We start from the raw sequence: 7662 nt of genomic DNA, 5'->3' as shown, positions 1-7662 counted from the left end.
TAATCCCACAATCACAGTTTCTAGGAGATCCCAGGATTATCATAACTGGGGGGCCTGGAGATCACTATCATTCCCAAATATAAAGTTATAAAAATTCAATAAATAACCACTTATAACATTTAACATCTTTGGGGCATGAAAAGATGAAGAGTGCATTCACATCTGCCTGCATACCAGTAGACATGATGATTTCTAACCCTTTCCCCCTTCACTGAGTAGGGGCTGCCTTGAGGTATGTGGCTATTGCTGGAAACACTGATGCCAGAATGGGGTATAGAAATCTATCTTGCCCTAAAACAAAATAGAGGGGAAGGAGATGAGAGAAGAGGGGGGTGATAGAAGGGAGGGCAGATTGGGGGAAGGAGAATTCAAAATGCATGCCATCTTGGGGTGGGGGAGGGGAGAGATGAGGAGAAAATTTGGAACTCAAAATCTTGTGGAAGTGAATGTTGAAAACTAAAAATAAGTTAATTAATTAAAAAAACCCCACTGATGCCAGAATTGCAAAGGCCAGAGGGTACACAACTTTCCTATCAGGGCATCTGATCAACCTGGGCCCCTCTTGCCTTTTATTAAGTCCTACAGATTCCATTCTTCACTTATCTGGGAAACACTAGTACTTAACGTTTTTGTTTATTTTATTATTATAAGGGTCGCAGAACGGCTGAATGCTAGAGTCCTTTCAGTCAGGTACTTTCACTGGACCCATGATTTAATAACAATAATTGTAATTATAACAACCGACATTTAAGTAACACTTTAAAGTTTGCAAAACGCTTTACATAGATTATTTCACTTGAGCCTCACAAATGATCCTGTTAGGTATTAATCCCATTTCACATGTGAGGAAACTGAGACTCAGACAGGCTAAGTGACTTGCCTTAATGTAGGCACTTAATTCATTAGGATAAATCGGAACCCATCTATGCCTGCTTATCTTCTGAAGTTCTGGTAATCTAGTTTATGTCCTTCTGTAAACCCTCTAGAGGGTGCCCAAGGTACTAGATTTTCTTCTATCTAGGTCTTTTAACGTTTTCATTAATATTGAAGCAGTACTTGGACTATGCTTTAATTTTACTACATAATTGCCCATCTCCTTTTCTGGGGATACAATATAGTGCAACGGGGAAAGTGCTGCATTTGAAGTCAGAGAACCTGAGTTCAAATTCTGGTTCTATCACCTGTGTGACTTTGGGAAAATCATCTAACCTCTCTGGGCCTTGATTTCCTCATTAAAAAATGAGAGATCGGATCATACAAAGATTTGGGCTTCAAAAGTACTGACAAAGAAGCAGAATCATTTACCACTCAGCCCTGAAGTCTAGTCTGTGCCTCAGACCTCAAGAAATTTATAGCACAGCCCAGTCCATAAGGTTTTGCCAAGGATGCAGTCAATGTACAGGAACAGGAACACAGGAAAGACCACTTGGGTAGCTAGACTCCACAGACCTATGCTGCTCTTCTACAAAGAGACCTCACCTTTTGCAGTCTCACCAGCGAAAGCAGCTTTATCACTGCTGTGTACAGGCCAGTTTAAGAAACCAAAGCCTATAAATCTGGGCTTTTTTTCATTTTATACACTACCAATAGGGAGACTGAGTGGGAAAGAGAATGATGACCACCAGAGGGGTACTGGCAGCAGCTGCTGCTTTCTTGCTTTCACAACTTAATTGTCCTGCTTCCTTGATTGAGGTAACACTCATTTCCTTTGAAAGTGTGGCAATCGTTGCACAATTCCAGAATTCCGAATGAGTGGGGTAGACTTACTGTATGACTGGATGGAAAGTGGACATGGATTGAGTCACAAAATATTGACAATGAAAAAATTTTATTACTACCTATGTAGGTGGGCTGTCTCATTTGTCAAGGGGCTGAGCTGGATTGGATGATCCAATCTATGATCCTACAATCACCACTGCATGTCACTTGTCACCTTTCAGATTCCCGTACCAGAAATACTTGATTTCAATTCCCTTAATTTATTCTTTGTTTATATTTTATTTTTTAAAAATTCTGAAAGTAATAAACACCAAGTAAAATGAGCATTTCCGTATGTGTTAGGGATTTATTTTAAAAAGGATGATGCACAAAACTATAAATTTCTATTACGTAGAGTTTCCTTTTATTTTGAAGAATATAATAAATCAAACATAAAACTTTTAAACTTGCAATTGCTTGTGGCCTTTCTTCCATCTCCTTCTCATTTGAGGGGCAAGGGTTGTTGTTGGTGTTGGCTCTGACTTTCAAGAGCAGTGTGAAAAATTGACAACTGCTGCAAATCAGGGCTTGATTTATTGTTTTGTTGGTGGTCTAGATTTAAGAAAATTCAGATTATGTACTTTATCTGCAGATAACACAGATTAAAATTGAAAAGTGTGTGCATACGTTCCTGCCCTCCCCAGAGTCTGGTTATTAAACATTTACCAATACACCTTTATATTGCTCTATAAACACTGAACTCATATAGAGTGCAGCAGAAGACAAGGAAGAAAGTCATCACCAGACTGGAGGCCTGGTGACTGTAGGATAATTAATAATAATAATAACTGGCACTCACATAGCAATTTAATGTTTTCAAAGCACTTTACAATGACTATCTCATTTGCGCCTCATATTGCCTTTGACTTTCTGCCTAATCTCCCTTTTTCCCCTTTTTTCCCTTCCTTTAATTGTTAAAAAAAATAAAGCTCTTGTAACAAATTTGTATAGTCAAACAAAACAAATTCTCTCATTGGTCATGTTCAAAAAACATATGTCTCACTTGGCATTTTGAGTTGATGGTCTCTTGGTCAAGAGAGGAGTAACATGCTTCACTATGGATTCTCCAGAATTGTGGCTGGTCATTGCATTGAGCAGAGTTTGTAAGTCTTCTGAAGCTGATTGTCTTTACAATGCTGTTGTTGTAGGAATGATTCTCCTGGTTCTATTTACTTCATTCTGTATCAGTTCATAGAAGTCTTCCCATGATTCTTTTAAATCATCCTTTTTTGTCATTTTTTATGATTGCAATGATATTCCATTACATTCATATAGCATAATTTGTTTAGACATTGCCCAATTTCTAGTTCTTTACTATAACAAAAATAGCCACTAGAAATATTTTTTTGAGTTTTTTTCCTCTTTTTTTGAACACTTTGGGGGCATAGGCCTAATAAGAGAATATAGAGTTTAAAAAAATTTAATCTTTTATCCTTCTTACCTACATTGATTATTCCAAAGAGGCACCACAAGGTTTCCCCTATTTATTGTAAATCATCACCTAACTTATACTGATTCTCGTTTAGACTGTATATCTAATGGTGGGCTTAATTGATTTACTCAATCAAATCACTCCACCCCAATTAAAGTAAGAGATAATATCCTGCTGAAATAGGTGAAAATAATCGCTTAGTTTCAACCAACCAGCAAACCAATCGTAGGCTTTAGACTAAGGTAAGAAGTACTTAGAACTGAAGTGATATTGTACAGTGATGTATAAAGAAATTTGGTTACACTCTAAAGGTCATCTATAAATTATCAAGTTATTTGAGAACCTGAGTAATTTCAGTTTGAATCAAGTGCTATATCCTATTCCAGTAAACCTGTTGAGGAGGAACTGCTTGGGAGAAAGCAGAGGCCTCCACTTTGGCTTCAGTCTAGGTCTCCTTCCCCTCCTCATTTTGTAATAGAAAGATCTTTTGGGGGCCATCTCCAGTCATCCTGATCTATATCTGGCCACAGCACCCAGATATCTCTGGAGGACAAAGTAAGACTGGTAACTTTGCTCAGCCCTCTCTCACTTAAATCCGCTTTACTTGCAAGTCATGGCATCATCTTCCTGATGTCATGGTCATCTTTGAGAACAAATGACGAACAACAGGAAGACCTTGTGAACTTCAAAGATTCTGGAGGACTTTGGACTATTTTGTCATTGGTGTCCTGGTGATCACCCTGGATCAGTTGACAGCAGTGTCTGCATTGGGAGCCAAGGACAGACCAAACAGAGATTCATGGTTCCTCAATGAGCCTAGGAAGAGAGTATATCATGCCCTGGGGGAACCTCTTGAGCACCCTATGAAGGGGAGAAAAGCAGCCATAAGCTGTGAGTCTCCTTTTGCCAAATATATGCTCTAAGCTTGAGCTCACTTTCCCCTGGACTCTGTAGGTGTTGGTGGGAGAGTGTATTACCAACTTTTTTTTATTCTTACTATAACACTTTAGTAAATATTCCTTCCTAAAAGGTATTTAAGATTGGTTTAGGAAATGATTATCGGGCCATTATCATAAGGAGAACACACTAGAATGGAGTCTTGAGCCAACAGCCCTAGAAAAACAACCTCCCAACCTATCAGGGTACTCCTAGAACCTGGAGGGGATGCAGTTATTAAGCTCTGGGGATCTGGCTCCTCAGGTGGGTGAGAAGCAAGAGTATGCATTCGATACAATTCGGTAGATTCTTCACCTGGCATAAACTCACAGTCCATTGCCTGGAAAAGGCATGGCATACCTATTCTTTTCGATCAGTTCATCCCTCCCTCATTCTCCAAGTAAAAGAATACCACGACCTTTGCACTCTCTTTAGTTCATAGTATCATAGTATAATACATGCTCTGGAGATACGTTTCCAACTTCTGTCACTTTGGTGGGTTAAGACCCCAGAGAGTCGCTGGCTACTTCTTCCCTCAGGATCCTAGGATTAACCCAGAGGGGTGGGAAGCTGTTTAGTTTACATTAATTAATCATCTAATTTTAAGTGACTTTAGAAATGGATATTTTGTTGTTGTGTCATTTCAGTCACGTCTGACTCTTCATGACCCTATTTGGCAAAGATACTGGAGCAGTTTGCCATCTCCTTCTCCAACTCATTTTACAGATGAAAACACTGAGGCAAACAGGGTTAAATGACTTGCACAGGATCACACAGCTGGGAAGTATCTGAGGCCAGATTTGAATTCAGAAAGATGAGTCTTTTTGTCTCCAAGCCCAGTGCTCTATCCACTGTACCACCCAGCTGCCTAAGGAGTATTTACCAAGATACTCAAGAACAGTTGACACAAAACCTTCCCTCTCCCAAAAGTCTATGACACAGCTTCCCATGAGTATATACGGAGGCCAAGGAAAAGTGGCAAAGGGGTAGCTCACAGCTCCTAGCCGCTGAAAATCCTTTTCTCCCCTTTGTGGAGTACTCGTGGAATTCCCCTTCAGTGCAGCACAGCTTTTTGGGGGGCTCCTTGCAGACTCTTGAAGCAGCCTTTCCTCAGCATAATGAGTTTGTTCTCAGTTCTAGATGAAGACGTTGCTGCCACTTGTTCTACAGATGCTGCCAGGACCCCATGAGAGGCCAAAATCCTCTGTACTTTCAAAGCTCACAAAGTAAAGGGGAGAGGGTGGAGGAGGCCAGCAAAGCTCTTCTCCTCTCCCTCACTCCCTTCCCTCCCCAAAAGGAATTCACTCTCAGGGACTTGGTAGAAGCAGCTTTCTCTCCTCTAAGCTACCAGACACTGGGTTTTAAGATGGCCTGCAGGGGGTGGGGCATCTAGGCGGCACAGTGAGTAGAGCACTGGCCCTGGAGTCAGGAGGACCTGAGTTCAAATCCGGCCTCAGACACTGGACGTATTTACTAGCTGTGTGACCTTTGGCAAGTCACTTAACCCCAATTGCCCTGCCTTTCCCCCTGCAAAAAACAAACAAAAAAACCCAACAACAACCTGCAGGGTGTGACCAAGTTTCTTCAGCCAAGCTCTATATCTCCTGTATACACTACATCCAATGACTTTCAGGGGCTTCTCTCACCTTGTCTAATATCCTTGACTGACTACTTGATTGACTCATAGAGATGTCTGAGCCTTGCTTACATTTAGTTGATAGGGCCCAATGACTGACTCGACAAAGGTGACAAACATAGTTACTTTAAGTGGGATGGATCAACTGACCATTGGTTGACTGAATGAACCCTAACACTTCATATCTAAGAAGGTCTTTCTCTTTAAATCCCCATAATTTTGTTGTCATTCTTAATACCTTCAATGTCTATGCCTACTGCCTAAATCTCACTCTCACATATCTGTTAGTTACCATATGCCCCCAAATAGTCCTCAGGTCAAGAAAGTAATTGTACTTTTATCAGCCCTTTGTAAAAAGCATATTCTTTATACTAAAATGAAGTTAAATTCTGAGTAATTATAGCAGACAACCTTGGCCCCAGAGAAAGCATTAGGAAGTGCACCTTTCTCTTTTTGGCAGAAAGGCCTGGAACTATAGGTAGAATGTTGTATGCCCTGCCAGATGCAGTTATTGTGGCAGTTGGTTTTGTTTAACTAATTTTTCTTTATTATACAGGAGAGCTCCTTATGGGTTGGGGAGCAGCAAGGATATATCCAGAAATAACTATGATGTAAAACCAAAAGGCATCAAATACTTTAAAAGAAAAGAAAAAAAATTCATGGTCACAGGATTGTTAGTATCAGTCAGAGTTTAGCTACGTGAATCATGATGGCTGTTTTAAAACAAGATAGTCTAGAGTTCCGAAGTGACTTAAAAATTCAGTCAGAGGGTACACACTGAACCTTCTGTACGAAGTAGGGAATTTCTGCATTTTCTCTCTCTCCTTGTCCTTCTCTTCCCTTTCTCTCTCTGCTTCTTTCTCACATCTTTTTCACCATATGCATTCCCTACATGGAATGCAACACATACACACACACACACACACACACATACTCAGTATATTCTGTAGTCAAAAGGAGGGCCCTCTGATACATCCCATTACTGGAAAAAGTGTTTGAATTCTGTACCTGCAGCTATTCCTAGTAATGAAACCTCTCAATATTTCACAGGAAATTCCAACGATATATCACATGGGACCATTTCTTTTCAGAGATTTGTACCACTGTAAACTCTTACCTAAAATGGAGACTGTAGGCTGAAGGCTGAAAAACAGCCTAATGAGAAAAGCATCCTTGTTTCACAGCAGGAAATGGGAATGCTCCAGGAAGGATTAGAAAATTGCAGCTGCCGGGAACCTATAGCGTGGAAGCTGGAGGCTGGTCAGAACATCTGTTAAGCTATTTATCAGCGTAATCCATGCTCATGTCTCGTCTTCTTATCTGTCTGAATTATTATCTTCCTCTGGGTCCCAGTTAATGATGATCCAGGGGGAGAGAGATAAGCAAAGTGGTTTCTGATAATCCTAGTATATACAGGAGGCTGATTGCCCTCTTTCCCTCACTGGGAATCTTTGAGACAATCTTCTCATAGCAGTCAGGAAGTCATGCAACAGGATAGAAAAGTAGCAGCTCCATGATGGCCTATAGCATGGACCATCTCCTCTTCCTTCTGTTGCTCTCGAGATGTAGAAGTGCTAGTTGTTACTCAGATGGCCAAGACTTGTGACCGCCATTTAATCTGAACTGCGGGCCTTACATGACATAAACTAGAAAGGACAGGACTGTGGCTATAGTGACGGCTGTTGCTACGGCCTGACACTCAAGCAGATGGTGAACCAGACTGCCAGAGACCAGCATGTGCAGGTGTTCTGGGCTGGGCCTGACAAAGACCAATTCCCTGGTTTATGTTCAATATGGGAACAAAATGGGACACTTGTGGATAATTCAATAGTAAACAAAAAATGTATTTACTCAGCTACAGCAGGAAGAGGATATTCAACAAAGATAGGTATTAAGGACA

This window comes from Trichosurus vulpecula, chromosome 8 (genome assembly GCF_011100635.1).
Source record: "Trichosurus vulpecula isolate mTriVul1 chromosome 8, mTriVul1.pri, whole genome shotgun sequence".
In the NCBI taxonomy this organism is placed as follows: Eukaryota; Metazoa; Chordata; class Mammalia; order Diprotodontia; family Phalangeridae; genus Trichosurus; species Trichosurus vulpecula.
Note: the sequence above shows the minus strand (reverse complement) of the source record.